This window comes from Triticum urartu, chromosome 1A (genome assembly GCF_056163025.1).
Source record: "Triticum urartu cultivar PI428250 chromosome 1A, HENAU_Tu73, whole genome shotgun sequence".
NCBI lineage: Eukaryota > Viridiplantae > Streptophyta > Magnoliopsida > Poales > Poaceae > Triticum > Triticum urartu.
The window spans coordinates 211,798,510-211,822,727 of NC_141873.1; positions in this window are offsets into that span (position 1 = coordinate 211,798,510).

A 24,218-nucleotide genomic window follows, 5' to 3' on the forward strand; every position below is an offset into this window, starting at 1 on the left:
ATAAAGGCACCATTGCAGTACATGGAAGCCGGAAAATAGACCTAGAGTGTGAAGAAGGAGATGCCTCTTATGCTGAGTCTGTTTGTGCAACAGAGGAGTTAAAGTTTTATAAAGATAATGTTGACCCGGCAGACATGACGCCTTTAAAGAAGCGAACTACGGAGCATGAACCGGTGTTAAAATTCAAATCAGCTGATGACACCAAAATGGTCGATTTTGTGCCTGGCGACTCATCCAAGCAGTTCATCGTCAGTGCCAACTTGGATCCAAAATAGGAAAGCGCGCTCATTGAGTTCATCCATGAGAACCGAGACATCCTTGCATGGAAACCTTCTGACATGTTGGGTGTCCCGAGAGAACTCGCTGAGCACACTCTTAATATTGATCCGAAGTTTAAGCCGGTCAGGCAGTTTGTCCGACGGTTTAACGAGGAAAGGCGCAAGGACATTGGAGAAGAGGTCTCCCGGCTCTTGGCGGCCGGGTTCATTGTGGAATTTTTTCACCCAGAGTGGTTGGCTAACCCGGTGCTTGTACTCAAGAAGAACGGCACCTGGCGTATGTGTGTGGATTACACCAATTTAAACAAAGCTTGTCCAGCTGACCCTTTTGCTCTCCCTCGTATTGATCAGATCATTGATGCTATGGCGGGTTGTGAGCGTTTGAGTTTTCTGGATGCTTATTCAGGTTATCATCATATCAAGATGGCAGTCAAGGACCAGGAGAAGACAACTTTCATCACTCCGTTTGGAGCCTTCTGCTATGTGTCTATGCCTTTTGGGCTTAAGAGTGCCCAAGCGACTTATCAACGGTGTGTACAGAATTGCCTTCACAATCAGATCGGGCGTAATGTTCATGCTTATGTGGATGACATAGTGGTGAAATCCAGAGAAGAGGAAACCTTGGTAACAGATCTGAAGGAGACCTTCGATAACCTCCGGGTCTATAAGATGATGCTTAACCCGGCCAGGTGTGTTTTTGGAGTCCCAGCTGGCAAGCTCTTGGGTTTTTTGGTGTCTAATAGAGGTATTGAGGCCAACCCGGAGAAGATCCAGGCGATCACATCTCTGGCTAAACTGGTATGCATCAATGACGTTCAACGGCTGGCTGGTCCTGTTGCTGCTCTGAGCCGGTTCATAAGCCGGTTAGGGGAGAAGGCGATGCCTTTGTATCAGATGATGAAAAAGACGGATGACTTTGTTTGGAGTGAAGCTGCAAATTCTGCCTTTGAGGATCTAAAGAAACAGCTTGCTGAGCTGCCGGTTCTTGCTACTCCGGTTGAGAAAGAACCGCTATTGTTATATGTAGCCGCTAACTCACGAGCTGTTAGTGTGGTGATTGTGGTGGAACGCAAGGAGGCTGGCAAGGAACATCCGGTCCAACGGCCGGTTTACTACGTCAGTGAGGTGTTGATTGAATCTAAACAAAGACATCCACATTGGCAGAAGCTCGTTTATGGGGTATTCATGGCAATCCGTAAGCTCAAACATTACTTTCAGGGTCACCCAATCACTATGGTTAGCTCTGCTCCTTTGGGAGACATCATTCAAAATAGAGAAGCTACTGGACGAGTCGCCAAGTGGGCCATTGAACTTGGGTCTCATGGGTTGAAATATGTACCACATACTGCGATCAAATCTCAAGCACTGGTTGACTTTATTAATGATTGGACGGAGATGCAGATGCCAGAGGAGAAACCAAACAACACATATTGGACGATTCACTTTGATGGGTCCAGACAGTTGGAAGGCTCGGGGGCTGGAGTGGTGTTAACTTCCCCTCGAGGTGAAAAATTTTGTTTTGTGTTGCGATTGATGTTTCCTTGTACTAACAATGCAGCAGAATATGAAGCCTTGCTCCATGGTCTTCGAATGGCTAAAGAAATGAGTCTGAGCCGGGTCCGGTGCCTTGGCGATTCAGATTTGGTGGCTCAACAAGTATCAGGCAAGTGGGATTCCAAGGACCCTCTCATGGAGGCTTATCGTCGTGAAGTCGATGTTGTTGTAGGACATTTTAAAGGTTATCAGGTGGAACACATTGACCGTAGGAAGAACGAAGTGGCCGATGCTTTAAGCCGGTTGGGATCTTAGTGTAAGCCGGTGCCACCTGACACCTTTTTGGATGTTTTGCATAACCCGTCGGTTAAGTTACCTACAGAGGAAGATTTAGCCGTTCCTGACCCAGAGGCACAGTTGGTGGCGTCTCTTCACGTCATCCCAGATTGGACAGTACCGTTCTTGGCTTACATGACCCGGGGTGAGTTGCCAAAGGATGAGACCCTGGCCCGATAGATAACCCGGCAGTCCAAATCAATGACGATTTTTGACGGAGAGTTATACCATCGCAGCGTCACTGGAGCTTTTCAGCGGTGTGTTTCTCCTGAAGAAGGCCAAGAAATACTTCGTGAGATCCATGAAGGGGATTGTGGTCATCACACCGGGTCAAAGTCTCTTGTGGCCAAAGCTTTTCGGCATGGTTTTTACTGGTTGACGGCTCATGCTGATGCAGAGGATCTGGTCAGTAGATGTGATGGATGTCAAAAATTTGCACGACGAGCGCATGTGCCGGCTCAAGAGTTACGGATGATTCCAATCACTTGGCCGTTTGCAGTCTGGGGGCTTGACATGGTTGGACCTTTCAAAAGGACTAAGGATAAAAAGACACATCTTTTACTGGCAGTTGACAAATTCACAAAGTGGGTTGAGGCAGAGCCAGTGAGTAAGTGTGATGCAGCCACGGCGGTTCAGTTCATGAAAAAGGTGATTTTTTGCTTTGGTTTTCCACATAGCATTATCACTGACAATGGCACTAATTTGTCAAAAGGAGCTATGGAGGAGTTTTGTCAAAGAGAACACATCCGGCTGGATGTTTCCTCTGTAGCTCACCCTCAATCTAACGGGCAGGCTGAGAGAGCAAATCAGGAAATCTTAAAAGGTATCAAGCCTCGGCTCATGGTTCCCTTACAACGGACGCCGGGCTGTTGGGTAGAGAGTTACCCTAAGTGCTGTGGAGTATCAACACCGCTCCTAACATGTGGGGATTAAACATTTCCGGATTGGACCGAGACTTGCCAAGCGGCCTGGGTTTACTACCGGTAGACCGCCTGTCAAGTTTCGTACCATTTGGACTTCGTTTGATGCTCCAACGGTTAACCGAGGGACCGAAAAGGCCTCGTGTGTGTTGCAGCCCAACAACCTTCCAATTTGGCCCAAAACCCACCAAAACCCTCTCCATCACCTAGAGCGTTCGATCACGATCGCGTGGCCGAAAACCGCACCTCATTTGGACTCTCCTAGCTCCCTCTACCTATAAATATGTGTCTCTTCCCGATTTTTCGTGCAGTCCAAACCCTAGCTTCTTCCCACTCCGCCGCTGGACATGTCCGCGCCCGCCGGACGCGTCCAGCTTCCACCTCACTCTGCCCAATGAGGGCGTGCCACGTCAGCGCCGCCGCCCCGCTCGACCACTCCCCTTGCGCCACCTGTCGCCGCCACTCTCCTCCACCGCGCCGGCCCGCGGAGCCCATCGCGGGCCCGCACGGGCCCGGTCGTCGCCGCCGCCGCCCGCGGGTGCGTGCCTGCACCGCAGCCTCGTCTCTTGTTCGCCGGACCTTCGTCAGACCTCCACCGGATTTTCCACGCGCTGCCACGCCGGGACCCCGTTCCGCATCGCTGCCTCGCGCCCTGCCCGCGGCGCCTGCAAGCCCGCGCTCGCGCCCGCCGAATCTTGTGCCCCGCCGCCTTCGCCGGAGACTTCCTCCGCCGTGCCGCCCGTCGTTGTCTCCAGCCGCCGGAGCTTCATCGCCAAGGCTCCCCGCCACCTCACCCTTGCTTCCCTGCCGCCGCCTATCCCCGGAGATGTCCGGATCCGGCCACCCGCCGCCAGATCCGGGCCTCCCGAGTCGCCTCCGGCCTCCCCACGCCCTGAGCTCGCCAGAGCAGCGCCGGGTCCGCCGCCGCTGCCTCCTGCCTCCCCGATCCAGGCGGGATCGGGAGGAGGACGACCTTCCTTGCGTTGACCGCGCGCAGGCCACGTGGGCCTCGGCCTCCCAGGCCCAGCTGCAGCGCCGGCCTGCCTCATCACTGATTCGGCCCAAACGCCCGTCGACCACTTTTCACCCGAGGTCTATTTCTTCTAAGTCCCCGAAATTCCCAGATTCACATGCCTATGTTCATCATGCCGTAACTTTGCATCCGTAGCTCTGATTCATGCATATAGCACATCAAAATGTTCGTCTCAGAGAGTACATCATTTCATCTCTTTGCATCATTTTCATTTGAGGTCATCTTGATGCCCGAAATGCTGTTAGAAGAGTGCCACTTGAGATAATTGTCAGATCTGCTGCTCCATTTAGTTATTTGTCATTTTTGCCTTTATTATTGTGTGCATGATATGCCCATGCGCTCTACATATGTTTTGTTAAGGGTTTTGCCATCTATCCAGAGGTGCAACCCATGTATTTTTGTGATGTGTGTGGTGACTAGCACAAGCTTGCAAAGTGGTGCATTCGTTAATGCTGATTTCAGGGACTTAGCAATTCCACTAATTCCTTGATCTGTTTATCTCATATTGCCATATGTTCATGTTGTTTCCTAGTGATCCGTGCCTCTTTTGAGGATGATCAGTAAGGATGTTTTGTTAATCTTGTAGTGCTCTATCCATCCATGTCTTTGTTTGCAATTATGGAGCACCCTAGCTTGAGTCAATCCAGCTCCACTTTTGCTACTTTGTGAATCTGGGCAGATTGTCTACTAGTTAGCGATTTTGCCGATGATGTTGTAGTTGATCCGTGCATGCTATGTTGTTGTTCTTGCCATGTCTAGCTTGTATTTTGTGTATTCTTGATGGTTGTATGCTTAGATTGTCATGAATTGCTTTGTAGTGAGTGCATCGAGCTCGTTAACATGCGTACTTGATATCTGTTTCAGCATGCTCCAGTTTTCGCTAAGTCTGTGATCTGATTATGTTTTTGCCATGTTCACATGCTTGCAATTGTATTTTCTGATCCCTTTTGGCTCAAGGTCACTAAGGGACTTTTGTTAAGCTCTTTGAGTAGCTCCATGTCATGCTTTACTTTGCCATGTTCAGGCCCTGTAGCATGTAGTTTTGTGGCTCCGAAGTGTGCTACCTGATCTGATTTTCCAGACATGTGTTAATTTCACCAAGTCTGAAATCTGTTTACCATATGCATTTTTGCCATGCTTGTTTGAACCTGTTAATGTTTGAATTGGCCATAGTTCAGTGCTAGGCTTTTGTTAAGAATCATGAATGGATTCCTTCCATGTATTTTGTTTCCATGTTTGAGTGCTGTCGCATGTTCATCTTGTTGCATTTAGTTGGCTACTTGCTGTAAATCGCATATCGGTGTCATATTTGAATCGCTTGCCATTTCCAAACCGTAACTCCGATTCCGGTGATCTTTATATCGTTTTCAAGCGATTTCACCTCACCTTTCCAGTCGCACACTTGGATTTCCAAGTTGAGTCCAGGTTCATTCATTCCTTGTCAAATCATGCATATGCATCGCATACCGCATCCCGCATATCATACCATGTTCATGTGTTGGTTGTTTACTATGTTGTGTGCTTCTTTCCGGTGTTTTGCTTCTTCAGGTTGGTTCCGGTAAACGTCACGTTTGTGAGGACCCGTTCGTCAATGTCTGTTTGTCTTCTTCATGGACTCGTTCTTCTTCCTTGCGGGATCTCAGGCAAGATGACCATACCCTCGAAATCACTTCTATCTTTGCTTGCTAGTTGCTCGCTCTTTTGCTATGCCTATGCCGCGATACCTACCACTTGCTTATCGTGCCTCCCATATTGTTGAGCCAAGCCTCTAACCCACCTTGTCCTAGCAAACCATTGTTTGGCTATGTTACCGCTTTGCTCAGCCCCTCTTATAGCGTTGTTAGTTGCAGGTGAAGATTGGAGCTTGTTCCGTGTTGGAACATGGATATATTTTGTTGGGATATCACAATATCTCTTATTTAATTAATGCATCTATATACTTGGTAAAGGGTGGAAGGCTCGGCCTTATGCCTGGTGTTTTCTTCCACTCTTGCCGCCCTAGTTTCCGTCATATCGGTGTTATGTTCCCAGATTTTGCGTTCCTTACGCGGTTGGGTTATAATGGGAACCCCTTGACAATTTGCTTTGAATAAAACTCCTCCAGCAAGGCCCAACCTTGGTTTTACCATTCGCCACCTAGCCTTTTTCCCTTGGGAGTCACGCATCCCGAGGGTCATCTTATTTTAACCCCACCGGGCCAGTGCTTGTCTAAGTCTTGGTCCAACCCAGAGCACCGTGCGGGGCTGTCCCTTGGCAACTTGGGTTACGTTGGCTCCCGTACGCTTAGCTTATCCGGTGTGCCCTGAGAACGAGATATGTGCAGCTCCTATCGGGATGTCGGCGCATCGGGTGGTCTTGCTGGACTTGTTTTACCATTGTCGAGGATGTCTTGAAGAACCGGGATACCGAGTCTGATCGGAATGTCTCGGGAGGAGGTCTATTCCTTCATTGACCGTGAGAGCTTGTCATGGGCTAAGTTGGGACACCCCTGCAGGGTTTTGAACTTTTGAAAGCCGTGCCCGCGGTTATGGGCAGATGGGAATTTGTTAACGTTCGGTTGTAGAAAACCTGAAGTTTGACCTTAATAAAAATGCATCAACCGCGTGTGTAACCGTGATGGTCTCCTTCCGACGGAGTCCGGGAAGTGAACACGGTGTTGAAGTTATGCTTGACATAGGTTGCTCTAGGATCACTTCTTGATCATAGTTTCTCGATCGTGCTTTGCCTTCTCTTCTCGCTCTCATTTGCGTATGTTAGCCACCATATATTCTAGTCGCTTGCTGCAGCTCCACCTCTTACCTTTACCTTACCCATAAGCTTAAATAGTCTTGATCGTGAGGGTGTGAGATTGCTGAGTCCCCGTGACTCACAGATACTTCCAAAACCAGTTTGCAGGTGCCGATGTTCAGAGCAGGTGACGCAACCAAGCTCAAGGAGGAGCTCGATGAAGATCTTGTCCTTTGTGTTGTTCGTTCTAGTTGATCAGTAGTGGAGCCTAGTTGGGGTCGATCGGGGACCTTTGTCGCATTTGGGGTTCTTCTTTTATTTTGGTTCCGTAGACGGACCTTGATTGTATCTGGTTGTTATAATGCTGTATTCATGTATTGTGTGAAGTGGCGATTGTAAGCAAACTATGTATCTTTTTCCCTTATGTATTACATGGGTTGTGTGAAGATTACCTCACTTGTGACATTGCTTTCAATGCGGTTATGCCTCTAAGTCGTGCTTTAACACGTCGGAGATATAGCCACATCGAGGGCGTTACAACCTGCGCCATTATCACAGCCGCCAGATTAAGCCAAGACTTTTCTAGAAGGAGACCTGGTGCTCCGGCTCATCCAGGATCTGTCAGGTGCACACAAGCTATCCCCGCCTTGGGAAGAACCCTTTGTGGTCAGCAAGAATTTAAATAACGGGTCATATTACCTCCCTGACGTTCGAGAGCACAAAGACTCACGTAAGTCGGAGGAGGAGACCTGTCGGCCGTGGAACATTGCTCAACTTCGGCCATACTACACCTGAGCCACCGGCTCTCGTCATGTACATACTTTGACGTTGTATATACTATGATAAGTAATAAAGCAGGACCTCTGTCCTTTTCCTTTTCAAAGATTGTATAGCATTACTATCTTTTACTATTTAAATGACTATTAAGGAGCTGATCATATCTGAATCAAGTCTAACCTTTTTGGTCCGGCTTATGATCGTATTTGAATCTAGCTGTAAACCTCATGATCATTTGGGGGCTTCCTGTTCAAACATAGGTCGTATTCGAACCAAAGAGAATATAGCTGTCGTAACCCTCTTGATCGGCTCAAAGCCAAACTCACTAGGGGGCTTCTTGATCGTATCCGAATCATAGCTTAACCCCTTTTGGGTCCGACTTGGATTGTATTCGAATCAGGGTCGTTAAAAACCTATCAAGGTCATTTGGGGGCTTCCTGTTCAAACATAGGTCGTATTCGAACCAAAGAGAACATAGCTGTCGGTACCCTCTTGATCGGCGCAACGCCAAAGCCACTGGGGGCTATATGATCGTATTCGAATCTTAGCATAACCCCTTTGGTCCGGTTTACTGATCGTATTCGAATCAGAAACCCCCAACCTTTAGTTACAAGGTTAATTTATATTGTTTGCCACCTGTTATTTGTCTTATTGGTCTTTTATTGTCTCAGTTTTAAAGAATAAGCACGGTCTTTTCACCAGCTTGACTATTTGACAATAAGCCGACAAGGCATGATAGTCATCAGGCGTACAGAAGCATTGACTTCTCAAAAGGACTGGATCATCAACCTCATCACCCGGGTCATATAAACCGGTGGTCCAGAGGTCAAAAATACAGGTATGACTGTTATTTATGAACAGTTGTTTCTGTGTTAATCAAACGTTGTTTCAACCTTGTTTATTTTCGCATCTGTTTCTGTTTCTTCTACTATGATAAAACATTGTTTATATCCCGGGTGTTCTGACCCGTTCGGTGCTAAAAACGCCAAGCCAGTTTTTTCCTTTTCTACAGGAACAGAGCCGAAATATTACAGAGATAACAATAAATATGATGCATATATTGACATCAGGAAGCAAAGAGTCACACACGGCATCTTATGCACGATGGCATAGGCAAAATATGCAGTTGTTTCAAGCTAAATCTATTACAATGTTTTTAAGAGCCCATAAAGATGGTTCTCACTCTTCCCTCGCCGGTTCACCTCCTTCTATTAGTTGGAAGCCGGGATTGGACCAGTCAAAGCCGTTCACGACAATGAACTCTGATTCATCATCAATCAAGCCAGCCGAATCAACTTCTGGAGCAAACGTATGTTGACGAACCGGCGGGATAAGGTCTGTCACCTTCTAAGAGGGAGTCACCATCTTCTTATTCTCCAAATCAAAACCTGGCTGATATTTTTCAATATTGGTTTCATATCCAAGAATGGTAGCCTGAGGTCGAACTTCTCTCACGCAAGAAACGAAGTCCTCCTGCTCAAACAGAGACCTGTCTTCCTTCACGGTAGGGTACCCCCTGGCTACATCTGCCGGGTCTAGAACGGGCACCTAGGATTTGGAGTGGCTCAGGGCAGTCAAGGCTCCGGCTCTGGCACAGGATCGTTTGACTTCTTGAAACCTGGCGGGTAAGATTGACAATTTTTTCAAGACATCACTGAGCCGGTTGGGTCCTTGATTGGCAGGAGAGATCGCAGCAAGTGCTCGTTGAGCGCCAGTGTACAACTGCTCCACTAAGGTATAGACCGCCTTCAGTTTAGTCACATTATCTTGGCTCAGATTCTTGCTTCGCGGGCCTGCACATATTTTTTAAATAAGGGGTCAGCTGGCGGTTTATATTCCGGGTCAAAAGAAGGTATCAAAGATCAGTACAGATGGCTTACCAAAGATGGCGGAAACCATTTGAGACACCCGGTTCTTTAAGCCGGTCAGCTCCGTGGTAACATCCTCAAGAGCCGCTTTAGCTTTTTCGGCGCGTTGTGTCAGCAGCGTCTTTCCTTCAACCCAGGATTCCTTTTTGGCAGTCAAGTTGGTTTTCAGTTTTTCCGTCTCAGCAAGACTTAATTGAAGTTTAGAATCTGCACACTTGATTTCCGCCTCTTGATCCGCCAGCCGGGTCTTGGCGTCAGTTAATTGGGAACCCAATTCAGATAAGGCGTTATACAAAACATACACAGGTGTGTCAAAGTTTAAACTAAAAGTTCAAGATTCAAGTCTCAAGTACTTTGCACTGCAAAACCACTTGACACTTGGGGGCTAATGTCTGCCGAAACAATTTCTTATGACTCTAATATATTTCAGGTCCCAAGTACCTTACAAAGTAACAGCACTTGGCACTTGGGGGCTAATGAATGATATTCAGAAAGTCTCTCAAGATTAAGCCGGATTACAATATTTGTTGGGTTTGGCACAAGAAAATTATAAAATTAAGTACCGGCTCATTTATTATCAAGTGAACTGGTCCTTGGGGACTACAGGTGAAGTTTATACTACTTTATTGGACTTCAGAAAAATCTAAAGGTAAAGCTTTAGCCTATATCATAAGTCTACAGATCATTCAGGTTTTATCATAATCTAAAGACTTGGGGGCTGGCAGAATATAAGTAAGCCAGAAGAGCATACCTCATACTTCAGCTGCAATTGCTTGACCATCTCGATTTCCGAGTCACGGCTGGAGTGCACATGACTGAGATAGCCGGACACCACGTCATTGACATTGAGATGGGTGTAATGGGAAACATCAAACCGCACCTTCTGCTTCTCTAAGGCTTCTTGTTTAGTAGTGTGTCGAGCTAATACGGTGGGGTTCCCTGGCTCAACAAACCGGCTACCAGTAATCAAGACGTCAGGGTTATAGGTTGCCAGTGAGTTAGCTGAACTGGATGGTTCAGTTATAGCCAGGTTGAGAGTGGTTTCATCAGCTGACGATTCAGGAGGGTCCGATTGAGCCGTCATAGCCGGATCTTCTGGCACTTCAGTTTGAGGGGGAGCAGTTGGCATAGCCGGTTCAGATGCAAGAAATGACGGGTCTTCCACCGGTTTAACCACTTTGGCCTTCTTGGATTTGGCTTGACCACTAAGACAGATTTTATAAGACAATTAGTGCAACGGTGCAATGTTTAAAGACATAGAGGAAAGATGATATTTTTCCTTACCCAGGGGCAGTCTTGAAGGCCGGAAATTGTGTCTGAGATGAGTCACCAAAAGAGTGAGAAGCCTCCTTCAAAGGGCGAATAACGTCAATAACACAAGAGAATAGATTCATTAATGAAAGCCGAAGAGGAATATAAAAGAGACCTCATTTTGGCGTTTTGAGGAGTTTGTTGTACAACAGAAGGCGGCTCATCATCATTCCGGGCTTGACGATGACCTTACTTTCCAGGTTACCAGTCGAAGTTTCTGTCTCGGCAAATGGTGTGAGTCAGACGAAATAATTACCTCTTCTTCTCCGGCCTGACTGGCCCCCGTGTCGTCCTGGCAATAATCAGTGTCAATAAGGTTATTAAAAAACTGGCCAAGGGAGTCAAGGGCTACCTCCGACTCAGAAGTATCATCGTCCAGCTTTAACAGGTCCTCAGTGGTGCTCTTCTTCTGCTTCTTCTTAGACCTCCGGGTCGTCTTCTTGGCGGTCATGGCGGCGGCTTCGTGGTCATACTTGGCTTTCCAGAAATCAGATTTGGCTTGTAAACAAATCTACAAGATAAAAGGTCATGCAGGTATTTAAAATGGCTAAGAAAAATACAAAGAGAAAGAGGTCAGAGGTTCTTTACCTCTGGCGTCGGGTTAAGTTTGCAGAAGGGGTTTAACCTGACTTTACTGGAGTCTTCATATTTGCCGTTCACCAGGAGATTTGACATTGAGACAATATCTTCTTCAGTTAGTTGAACGGAGCTGTGACGAAGACAGTCATTTAGGCCTCCAACATATTCATACTTCAATTTGGATCGGTGGCTTAGAGGGATGACCCACCATGAGACCCAGCAATGGGTCAAGTCAACTCCGGTTAAGCCGTTCCCCAATAATGCGTTAATCCTTTTTAATTGATGGAATAAGCTTCTTACGTTCGGCGGTAGTGAGCTTGTCAGGGAGCGCAAACTTGGAATCTAAACGCTCCGCGCGGTAACCCGGCAGTGGTTTCTCGTTGGCTGGTGAAGTGTCTTGAAAATAGAACAAGGTCTGATTCCAGTCTTTGGGATGACTTGACAAGACTATGAGGGGGAAGACGGCGCCCTGTCGGCGCTGAATCGAGATGCCTCCAAGTTCCAAGCTAGGGCCATTGGTACACTTGTTCTGGCGGTTCAGATAAAAATACTCTGTAAAGAGTTCCATAGTCGGTTCTTCTTGAAGGTACACCTCACAGAGAACTTGGAAATTGCAGATATTGGATATGGAATTGGGCCAGAGGCATCTTAAGGCCCAATATTGTAAACCATTGTAAGTAAGGAAGGACTTGTAAAGAAAGGCATGTAAGAGAAGTCACCGAGCCGGCACACGTTCTATGAGCCGGCCGGGACTCTGTAGGCCGCGAGGCATCAACCCGTGTATATAAGGGGACGACCCAACGGCGGCATAAGGACAAGAATCAACAGATCAATAACCAAGCCAGCGGATTCGCTCCTTGGTCATCGAAACACCAGCAATTCCAACACAACTAGATGTAGGCTTTTACCTTCATCGTCAGGGGCCGAACTAGTATAAAATCTCTCGTCTCCTTTGTCCCGACTAACCCCTTTAAGCTTCCTCGTTGCGATGGCCATACGACCAAGTCCTTCCGCTAGGACATCTGCCGTGATAATTCCACAACAAGATGGGAATTTGTTAATGTCCGGTTGTAGAGAACTTGACACTTAACTTAATTAAAATGAATCAACCGCGTGTGTAGCCGTGATGGTCTCTTCTCGGTGGAGTCCATGAAGTGAACATGGTCTCGTGTTATGCTTGAACGTAAGTAGTTTCAGGATCACTTCTTGATCACTATTAGCTTCTAGACCGTGCTTTGCTTCTCTTCTCGCTCTCTTTTGCGTAAGTTAGCCACCATATATGCTAGTGCTTGCTGCAGCTCCACCTTAGTACCCTTTCCTACCCATAAGCTTAAATAGTTTTGATCGCGAGGGTGTGAGATTGCTGAGTCCCCCTGACTCACAGATACTTCCAAACAGATGCAGGTGCCGATGATACAAGTGCAAGTGACGCAACCCAGCTCAGATGGGAGCTCGATGAAGTCCTTGATCGTTGCTTTGTTTCGTTTCCTGTTGATCAGTAGTGGAGCCCAGTTGGGACGATCGGGGATCTAGCATTTGGGGTTGTCTTTCTTTATTTTGGTTCCGTAGTCGGACCTTGATTGTATTCTGGTTGATGTATGATATATTTATGTATTGTGTGAAGTGGCGATTGTAAGCTGACTCTTCATCCCTTTCTTATTCAATACATGGGATGTGTAAAGATTATCCCTCTTGCGACATGCCTAGCATGTGGTTATGCCTCTAAGTCGTGCCCCGACACGTGGGAGATATAGCCGCATCGTGGGTGTTATAGCTTGGTAGGCTGAAGCTGGTCATATGGCACTTGGAGGTTGTCGAACGTGTCGACAGACAGGACATTGAGCCCTACGCTGCCGTCGATGAGGGTCTTGGTAACTTGCACGTTGCTAATGACTGGCGAACAGAGCATTGGGAGGACACCAGCAGTGGCCGCACACTTGAGATGATTTGCCGAACTGAACATGATGGGGCACCTGGACCATCTGAGTGGACGTGTGGCCACGAGCTCAGGGAGAACTGCATTCAATTCACGGGCAAATTGTTTGAAGATACGCTGCGAGGTTGGGGCTTGAGCTCCGCCCAAGATGCAGGCGACAGTGCATGGCTCCTGGAAGCCCCCAGCCCCCTCGTCTTGATGATGGTTGTCATTCCTTCTGGGTGGTGGTGATAATGGAGGGAGGCCAGCCTTTCCTTGAGGACGGGCCTCACGAGGTTGGTCCCTCCAGGCGCCCTCGCGAGGTTGATCCTGCCAGCGGTCCTCGCGAGGCCGGTCGTGCCACTCCTGGCACGGGCCACGGTCGTCCCAGCGTCCGCCACCACGCCCTCCTCCTCGGCCGTAGCCCTGGTCGCTGCGCTCGGGGCGTCGACCGAAGCATCCTTCTCAAATGGCTCTGAGCTCTTAACAGTCACTAGTGTTGTGGGTATGCAGGTTATGGAAGGCGCATAACGGTCAGCTGCTCTTGGATGACTCGGGCTGGTCTCTGCCGCGCTTGGTGTCTAGCTCCGCCGCGAGCACGGCTGCTCCCTTGCGCTTCATGTCCTTGGCCTTGGTCTTTTTCTCCTCTGGGTCTGCAGCAGGGAGCTCGAGGAGGGAGAGGCGCCCCTCCTTAGCTCTTGCACACTTAGTTGCGATGTTGAACAGCTCCAAGGGCATGCACAACTCTTCGTGGATGGCGAGCTCCTCCTTCATCTTGATGTCGTGGACACCGTCGGAGAACGCTGAGATGATGGCCTCGTCGGTTACCTTGGGGACTATGATGCGCGTGCTGTTGAAGCGCTGAATGTACTTCTGCAGGGTCTCTCCTGGTTGTTGCTTGATGTGGCGCAGGTCACCCGCGACAGGGGGGCGGTCACGAGTGCCCTAGAAGTTGGCGATGAAGCGGTTGCGCATCTCGTCCCAGGCGGAAATTGAACCTGGAGGCAGGTTCATGAGCTAGGAGCGGGGGCCATCCTTCAGAGCCATGGGAAACCAGTTCGCCATGACTTTCTCGTCGCCATTGTCCGCCTTGATGCTCAGCTCGTAGAGCTGTAGGAACTCCGCGGGGTCGGGGGTGCCGTCGTAGTGAGGAGGCAGATCTGGCTTGAACTTGCCCGGCCAGGCGACGCTACGCAACTCGGGGGTGAAGGCGCGGTAGCCGGCCATGGTCACTGGAGCCCACCTTGGAGGTGGAGCTTGGCCTTGGCACCCGCGCGCCGCTACGGCCAGCGGCGCGGGGCCTTGCCGCAACAAATGATCCTGGCGCGGCGGAGCGAGGAATGGCGGAGCGTTCGCTTGCGGTCGAGGGACTTCTTGGCAGCTTCTTTCTTCACGCGCGGGCGCCGGGCACGGTGAGTCGCGCCGTGGAGCCACGTGCCTCGGTGCTAGGGCGCCGTCTTGGGGCTGAGGTGGTGGAGGTGCTTCTTGAGCTGCGTCACCCATGGCTGGTGGAGGGCAAGGCAGAGAGTGGGACGGCGTAGGGGAGCCCCCTGCGGCGCGGACAAGCTCGGAGGTGCGGTCAAGCCCGTCCTCGTAGAGGTCGTCGACCGGGCGGTAGCGCAGGAGCTCGTGCACCATGATGAGTGTAGCCCGTGCGTCTGTGGGAATGCGACGAGCGTGAGACGATGAACCAGCGGGAGTCAGCGATGGAGTGGCGATGCGGCTGTCCTACCGCACCGAGGGGTGCAGCGAGGATGCTTGCTGCTCATTTCTCGCCGGGCCGGTGGCGGCATTGGCGGCAGGTGAAGAAGAGCGATGGGGTGGCCCGCCAACAGGGGCCGTCTGAGCAATGCGGGTGGCGAGGGAAGCCCGGCGCTCGGCACGGGCGCGACGCGCGTCCGCCATGGAGACGATGAAGCGGCTCGACACGGAGCGACGGAAGGGAAGCTTCGGCACACCCCTACTTGGCGCACCAGATGTCGGATCACGGGTTCCGGCCAAACCCTTAAGGTTTGAACACTGGGGTGCGCGAGAAGACCTCCCCCCCTATCGATCCTCATCCTAACTTAGCCTAGATCTCACGAACTAACCCGACGAACTCGCAACACAATGGACACAAAAATTTATACTGGTTCAGGCCACCGTTGTGGTGTAATACTCTACTCCAGTGTGGTGGTGGTGGATTGCCTCTTGGGCTGAGGATGAACAGTACAAGGGGAAGAACAGCCTCCTCAGCTTGAGGTGTTCTTATGCTTGCTACACTTGTGTGGCTGAGGATGATCTTCGATCCTCTCGATCCCCGCTTGCCTATGGTGGTGGCTAGTCCTATTTATAGAGTCCCTGGTCCTCTCCCCAAATATTTAGCGGGAAGGGAGCCAACAACGGCCAATTTCGAAGGGGACAGGTAGTACATGCTATCCTGACAAAAGGTGGTCTTCGCCTGCCAAAGGTTCTGGTGGTGACGCCGTCCTGGGCTCCACGGTGACCTCCGTCTTGCCGTCCTTCTGGTCTTGGTTTCGTTGCACTAATATGGAAACCTTTGCTTGATGCCTCGATACTCCGTGCCTGCGATTGCCCCCATAGCACTAAAGAGGAAACAAGGACGCTGCGCGCGCTGGCGCCCGCCTGGAGCTGTCCTGGCCTCGATCTTCATGGCTCACGTCATGAGAACCTCGTGAGGTTTGCCCGACATTGAACTCTGTGCCCCTCACGAGCCGGCCTGATGAGGCTACTCCTGAGGAGGCCTTGTGTCGTCCGCCTTGCGAGGCTTGGCCCCTCGCGAGAGTCTTGATTCCTTGTTGATGAAGATGGGACGTACATGCCTGCCAGCAAAGCCACGCCGTGGGCCGCAGGCAGGCAAGTCTAGGGACCCCCGTTCCCAGAACGCCGACACACCCGCGGGGTTTATTCAAACGAAGTCCCCATGCTGACTGCTGAAATTTTGGAGCCGGATCCGACTATTTCAGGAGCAGCCGGCACAAAGATAGAATCTGATTCTGGCAAGGGCTTGATGGATGGCTTGAGGAGTTGCTGGAGGGATACGCCGGCTGGTATGGCTTGCCGGGTGGAGCCAATCCACGCTAGAGCATCTGCTTGCTCGGTATCGCTTCGTGGCACATGGAGGAATTCACACCCTTCAAAATATCCGCTGAGTGGCTGGACAAGGAAGCAGTAGCTTGCCATGTTTGCATCCTTGGTGTCCCAGTCGCCAGACAGCTGCTGGACCACCAGGTCGGAGTCACCATTACACAGAATCTGGCGAATGCTGAGTTCTTTGGAAAGCCGGAGTCCGTGTATTAGTGCCTCATACTCGACCACATTGTTGGAGGCGGCAAAATGAATTTGCAATGTGTATCTGAGCTTGTCGCCTTTGAGAGAGGTGAGGACGATGTCGGCTCCCAAACTGGTGCGCATCTTCAAACCGTCAAAGTGCATCCGCCAATGGGTGGAGTCCGGCGGTGGCGGCAGGTACTGGAACTCGGCCCAATTGACAAGGAAGTCGGCCAGTGCTTGGGACTTGATGGTGGTGCGAGGCTAGTAGAAGATGGTGTGGGGGGCAACTCTATGGCCCATTTTTCCACTCGTCCTGAAGCATCTCGGCTGCCTATGATCTCGGCAAGCGGAGTAGTGCAAACAATCGTGATAGGGTGCTCTTGAAAATATGGCTTCAACTTTTTGGCGGTAAAGTGTACGCCATAGCACATCTTCTGGTAGTGGCGGTAGTTCTGCTTGGAAGCCGACAGTACTTCACTCAAATAATATACCAGTCTCTGGACCGGAAGAACCTTGCCGTCTTCCTTGCGTTCAACTACCATGACCGTGCTGACCACCCGACTGGCGGCGGCGATGTAGAGGAGCATGGGCTCCTTAGCAGTCAGCGCGGCCAGGACAGGCGGCCTGGTCAACATCTTCTTGAGCTAGAGAAAGGCCTCATCCGCCTTGTCATTCCACTCGAAATGAGTGGTTTTCTTTAGGAGCTGGTACAGGGGAAGGGCCTTCTCGCCCAGCTGACTGATGAAGCGGCTAATGGATGCCAGGCAGTCGGTGAATTTTTGGACATCTCGCAGTTGGGTGGGTACTTCCATCCTCTCTATGGCTTTGATCTTAGTAGGGTTGCACTCAATGTCGTGTTTTGAGACCAAGAAGCCAAGGAGCTGGCCGGCTGGTACTCCGAACACACACTTTTCTGGGTTGAGCTTGATCTGAATCCGACGTAGATTTTCAAAGGTCTCCTTGAGATCTTCCAATAGGGTACCGTGCTTCTCTGTCTTCACCGCAACATCGTCCACATAGACGTGGGTGTTCCTGCCAAGTTACTTGAGGAGGTACTTCTGCATGCAATGCTGAAAGGTGGCACTAGCATTCCTCAAGCCGAACATCATCGTTAGGTAACAGAAGGCTCCGAATGGTGTGATGAAGGAGGTCTTTAGGCGGTCTGTCGGGTTCAACTTGATTTGATGATAACCTGAGTAGGCATCCAAGAAGCTCAGCAGCTCGCATCCGGCTGTGGAGTCTATCACTTGGTCAATCCATGGCAAGGAAAACGGATCCTTGGGGCAGGCTTTATTGAGACCGGTGTAATCAATACACATACGCCACTTGTTGTTCTTCTTCAGCACAAGGACTGGGTTGGCAAGCCATTCTGGGAAGAAAACTTCCATGATGAAGCCGGCTGCCAACAGGCGGGCGATCTCTTCTCCAACAATTCTCCTCTTCTCCTCCGACAGTAGGCGGAGGGGCTGTCTGACTGGTTTGGCATCTGCTCTTTACATGTTGCTTGTGCTCGGCGAAATTCGTCGGAACACCCGGCATGTCTTTAGGGGACCATTCAAAGATGTCCCGATTCTCATGGAGAAAATTGACGAGCTCGCTTTCCTATTTGCTATCAAGGTTTGCACCTATGATAGTGTACCTCTACGAGTGCTCAGGGTCCAATGGGATCTTCTTTGTTTCTTTGGCCAGCTTGAAGGAGCCCTGGGTCTCCGACTCTTGGGCTTCTGGGACATGTCCCACTGCTTGCCGGCCATGGCCACCACAAGGTCCAGGAGCTTATTCTCTAACGCAATCATGAGGGACTCGGCCAGCCGGCTGCTGGCTATAGCGCAGGCGACCGACTTTTCATAGTCACCACTGATTGTGATAATGCCCTTAGTTCCTGGCATCTTATTCTTGAGGTAGGCATAATGCGGCACCGCCATGAATTTGGCTAGAGCCGGTCGGCCTAGGAGCACATGGTACGGGCTCTCTAGGTCAGCCACCTTGAACCAAATGGCTTCGCGGCGGAAATGATCCTTGTCTCCGAAGAGGACATCTATCTTGATCTTGTCGATTGGTGAGCGGGACAAGCCGGGCACAATGGCATGAAACACAGTCCGACTGGGCAGCAGCTGCTTCTCTTTGATCTTCAGCTTCTCCATGGTGTCCCAGTATAGGATGTTGATGCTGCTGCCGCCATCTATCAGGATTCAGGAGAAACAAGCAGCTCGCCTCTCTGTTGCAAGGGTGGCATCCAAAACCAGGGCATAGGAACCCAGAGAGGGCGTTACTTCTGGGTGGTCGGCCCGGCTCCAGTTGATGGGCTTTTCAGACCAATGCATGAACTCTGGAGTAGTGGAAGCAACCGTATTTACTTCGCGGTGTTTCTGGTGCTGGCTGTGTTTATCGCTGGCCATACTTGTGAAAATGACATAAGTGCCATGCTCTTCAGGGTAATCATCTTGGACTTGGCCGACTGCTGGATGGGCGGCCGACTGCTGAGGAGGCGGAGCCGATGGACCAGTAGGCGGAGGAGGTAGTCCTTCTCCCTTGGCGATACGGATAAGCCAGTGACACTTCCGGGTCGTGTGGTTGGATGGCTTCGCGCCACTATGGAACTTGCAGGGGGCATCGAGAGTCTGCTCGAAGGAGAAGGCGGCAACCAATTCGACTTGCCGCCTTTCTGATGCTTGGGAGGTGGCTGCCCTTCGGGTTGTTGATCTTCAATAGTTGCCACCTATCAGCTGGCGGAAGCCGGCTAGGGGTCTTTGGCTTGTTGTCGTTCGGCTGCTGGTGCCGACTGTTGTCTCCAACCGGCGTTCGAGGAGTTGGGGGGAGCACCTTCCTACAAGTGTCCACCCGGAGCTCCGACTTCATGGAGGAGTCGGCCGTGGCGAATTTATCTGCTATGATCAGCATCTCGTCGAGGGTCGCTGGCTCGTCGCAGAGAAGCCGGTGCTTGAGTAAGGTGCCCTCCCGGCACCCGGCGGTGAAGTACTCGAAAGCTTGGACCTCATGCACTCCTTCGCAGGAGTTGTGCAGTTCTGCCCACCGCGTCAGGTAATCGCAGGTGGACTCATTGCGGCCTTGGACGCATAGCGAGAGTTGGCGAGGCATGAGAGGCCGCTTGTAGGTGCTGGTGAAGTTCCGGATAAACACTTCGGTGAAGTCTACCCAGCTGTTGACGCTGCAGGGCTTGAGGTTGTTCAGCCATGTCCGGGCTGTGCCCTGGAGCATGAGTGGGACATACTTCACGGCAACGCGCTTGTTGCCGTTTGCTATGCGGACTGCCGTGGAATAATCCACCAGCCAATCCTCCGGCTTCACTGAGCCGTTGTACTTGGGCGTGTCCCCCGGGAGTGAAAACCCCTTGGGAAAAGGCTCATCACGGATGCGGGGGCCAAAATAAGGCGGACCCATCACGTCTTCTTCTTCTAGTGCCAGGGATCGAGCCAGCCGGTCGATCCGGTGGCAGGCGTCATTCTCGCTGGCTCCTTCTCGGCGGCCTAGCCGGTCGCCAAGAGTCGGATGATCAATGGGCGGCGGGGAAGTGCGCCTCTCCCTTCGAGGAGGCGGAGGCAATGGATCATTGTCCCGTCGTTCGACCACTCGAGGACGGCCGTCTTAGTCGCGCTCGATGGTGATGCGAGTCCGGCTGGGACTAGCAGCTGGCTCTTTGCTCGTCTATCGCGGGCGCCGCCAGTCGGCGTCCGGGAGGTCGTGCCATGCTCTTGGCGAGGGGGTGGGTTCTCAACCCGCTGGTGAAGCCCTTCAGCGCGACAGCCGGCTTCTTGCTGAGTAGCAGCCGCATCAATAAGCTGTTGAACGAGCTCCGTCAAAGAGCGGATCGTCGCCCTCTAGGTGGTCTAGCTCATCTGCTGCCGCCTGGGCGGCACACATGTTCTCCATGGGCGTGGCGTAGACTGGGCGGTCTACTCCAAACATGCTGGCGACGGCTCCGCCTCGCTGCCTGACCGTGCCAGCTCGGCTGGGCCCAACAGCAGTCGGCGTGCCGCCGACAGCGCGATCAACTTCTCGTTGGAAGGCTTCGGAGAGGTGTCTCATGGTAGCCAACTTCTTGGCGTTCTCCACAAGAGAAACGCGGCAGGCTTCCAGCGTCTCGGCGTCCGCATCGGCAACAATGGGCGTTGACAGATCCTGCATTGCCGCCTGCAATGGGTCATGGTCGGCTCCTCCAGAGCCCCCATTGTGGCCGATAACAAGCACCTCCGTGACGTGCTGCCACCGCTCTCCGCGCGTGGGAGCGGCGTAACACCCACAATGCGGCTATATCTCCCACATGTCGGGGCATGACTTGGAGGCATAGCCGCATGGTAGGTTTGTCGCAAGAGGGGTAATCTTTACACAATCCCATGTACTGAAAAAGAATGGGATAAAGAGTTGGCTTACAATCGCCACTTCACACAAATACAAGTTAAACATACATCAACCAGAATACAAACAAGGTCCTACTATGGAACCAAAATAAAAGAAGATAACCCCAAATGCTAGATCCCCGATCGTCCCAACCGAGCTCCACTACAAATCAACAGGAGACGAAATAAAAAAACGATCAAGATCTTCATCGAGCTCCCATTTGAACGCTATTGCATCACCTGCACTGGTATCATCGGCACCTACAACTGTTTGGAAGTATCTGTGAGCCACGAGGACTTAGCAATATCACACCCGCAAGATCAATACTATATTTAAGCTTATGGGTAGGAAAGGGTAGTGAGGTGAAGCTGCAGTAAGCACTAAGCATATATGGTGGCTAATATACGCAAATAAGAGCGAGAAGAGAAGCAAGGCAACGGTCATGAACTAGAAGTGATCCTTAATCTACTTACGTTCAAGCATAACACGAGAACCGTGTTCACTTCCCGGACTCCGCCGAAAAGAGACCATCATGGCTACACACGCGGTTTATGAATTTTAATTAAGTTAAGTGCAAATTTCTCTACAACTGGACATTAACAAATTCCCATTTGCCACATAACCGCGGGCACGACTTTTGGAAGTTCAAACGCAGCAGGGATGTCCCAACTTAGCGCATCACAAGCTCTCACGGTCAACGAAGGATATTTCTTCTCCCAGGAAGACCCGATTAGTCTCAGAATCCCGGTTACAAGACATTTTGACAATGGTAAAACAAGTCCAGCAAAGCCACCCGATGTGCCGACAATCCCGATAGGAGTCGCACGTATCTCATTCTCAGGGCAACACCGGATGAGACTAGCTACGAGTAAAACCAAACCCCAAGTTTCCCCGGGCAGCTCGGTTCAGACCAACACTTAGAGAAGCACTGGCCCGGGGGGGTTAAAATAAAGATGACCCTTTGGTTGGCTGACCCAAGGGAAGGGTAATAGGTTGTTAGGCAAATGTAAAACCAAGGTTGGGCCTTGCTGGAGGAGTTTTATTCAAAGCGAACTATCAAGGGGTTCCCATAACACCCAACCGCGTAAGAAACGCAAAATCAAGGAACATAACACCAGTATGACGGAAACTAGGGCGGCAAGAGTGGAACAAAATACCAGGCATAAGGCCGAGCCTTCCACCCTTTACCAAGTATATAGATGCATTAAAAATTAAATAAGACATATTGTGATATCCCAACATATCCATGTTCCAACATGGAACAAGCTTTAACTTCACCTGCAACTAACAATGCTATAAGAGGGGCTGAGCAAGCGGTAACATAGCCAAACAACAATTTTCTAGGAAAGGTGGCTTAGAGGCTTGACATGGCAACATGGGAGGCATGATATAGCAAGTGGGAGGTAGCGCGGCATAGCAATAGAGCGAACAACTAGCAAGCAAAGATAGAAGTGATTTCGAGGGTATGGTCATCTTGCCTGAGATCCCGCAAGGAAGAAGAACGAGTCCAGGAAGAAGACAAACGGGCATAGTCGAACAAATCCTCACAAACGCAACGTTATCGGAACTAACCCGAAGAAGCAACACCGGAAAGAAGCAAACAACATAGTAAACAACCATCACATAAGCATGGCATGATGCACAACCAAATATGATGCATGTCCGGTTCAAACATGCATGACATGGCAAAGTGGACAAACAAAACTACAAATTAAGTGGAGCTCAATAAGCAACGAGTTGCGTATTGACAAAACACCACATAAATTATTTAGTTCTCTGCCATTTATGTACTCAACAATATTAAATGTTTATTAGCATGGCAAGAGGTGAAGCATAATTAAACTAACTATCTAGTCATGTTTAAATGAGGCCGGAACAACGAGCAAACAAGTCCGGAAAATCCGCATGTGCATATTTTAGATTTGGTATTGTTCTGTCCTGAGGCATATTTTAATTTTGTTAAACATGCAAAGTAATGCCACCATGTTAAACTATGCATTTTTCTACCCCATTTACATATAAAGATTATTTAAAATCGAGCTACGTTTATTTAGTTATGAAATTAAAGCATTTTAACATATTATTTAAGTAAAGTTAAACAGATAGCATTTTAAACATGATTGAAAGTTGGATATTATTAAACTAGATGAAATTCTAGTCATATTTCATATATAATTCATTTTAAACCGATGCACGGTTGATGGGTTATAATATGCATGAAGTCTAGGGGGCTTCCTGTAAAACGGGTTTATCTGGAAAATAGATAAATTCGCAGCAGGGAAAAAAATAAGCCACGGGCTGAAACTGTTGGGCCAAAGTGCACAGGAGAGGAGGCGGCTCACCCATGGGCCATGGCCCAGGTCGGTGGAGTAGAGGCAGACCGGCAGATCTGGTTGCTGGGCCGGCCCACGCGATGGAGCTAGGCCTCACTAGAGAGGTCAATGCACGGCGTGGCGTTCGTCGTCTCGTTCTAGCACTTGTAGGCGACAGCGGGACTTGCGGCGAGGGTAGACGATGGGACGACCACTGGCGACAGGGACAAGATCGAGGGAGCCGGGAACGGGTGGATCTGGCCTACGGCTCTCCAGATCTGGGCGACGGCGGGACAGGCGGAGCTTCAAGATGTGCTACACACCGGGCAGCCATGGCGGGGCTCGGTTCCTGCGCGGGGAACAGAGAGCCAGATGAGGGAGAGGGAGGACGAAGGGAAAGAGAGAGGGAGGCAGATCTGTCCTAGGGTCACCAACGGCGGCTCCTGATCACCGGAGTTCGGCAGCACGGGAATGGGGTTGCCGACGAGGCAAGGCAAGTTCGGTGGCAGGGAGCCGACGCAGGAGGCATTTGGGAACGAGGGCGGCAGTGACGTATGGACAGCGGCGGAGAGACCCAAGCCCAGATGGGCGCTGGCGGGCTTCCCGCGGGCTCGGCGGGCCCACGGCTGGAGTGGGGAGGCACGGGACCGGGTTGCTCCTCTACAAGTGGATCCGATCTTTGTCAACATCCGCAAGTTCAATTCTAAGTTCTCTCAACGGTGCTCGTTTCATCCGCCCCCAAGTTGTCTTTGTTTTCCCGCCCACCCACCCTTTTTCTTCAAGGATTCAGATTTCTTAATCAAGTATCCTTTTATTGATGGGAAGCCTCTCCATTATTTTCCGTCAATGTTCTTATTCGGTGATTCTCAGGAAGATTCTGACGAAGCTTCAAGTTCATCATTCTTCGTTCTTTTCTTCTCGAGTGGATTCAATTCAAGCCTGGTCGATCATATCTTTTCCTTGTTTCAAATGTTTTTTTCTCATGCCGGTGCACCTCTTAATCATCCACTTCTCGCTATTCAATTGTTCCGGAGTG